Raw genomic sequence first — 376 nt, 5'->3', positions numbered from 1 at the left:
GATTAAAACAGGCCCTGGATCGATTGCTACTTTCAGATCTTCAGGAAAGAGGTAAGTATTCGATTCATACGGTGATATACACGATTAACGGGGTTTTACGGATGATTTTGGTTGCGTGTGACGTTTGACTAGGTTTAGATTATTCTTTCGCTGCATGAAACCTAGTAAACCAAACCCTAGATCGATGTGATCGCATGCTAGAAATCCGTAGCGAAACCCAACACTTAAGAGTGGTTTGGCCCTTGAGATGCTTTAGCGTCTCATGATCCGAATGCACTACGAATTCTTTGGCCAACAAGTAATGTTGCCAAGTCTCTAGAGCTCGTACAAGTGCATATAGCTCCTTGTCATAGGTCGGGTAATTGAGCGCAGCCCC

This window comes from Tarenaya hassleriana, unplaced genomic scaffold, assembly GCF_000463585.1.
Source record: "Tarenaya hassleriana unplaced genomic scaffold, ASM46358v1 Cleome93, whole genome shotgun sequence".
NCBI classification, from domain to species: Eukaryota; Viridiplantae; Streptophyta; class Magnoliopsida; order Brassicales; family Cleomaceae; genus Tarenaya; species Tarenaya hassleriana.
This window is presented reverse-complemented; position numbering follows the sequence as displayed.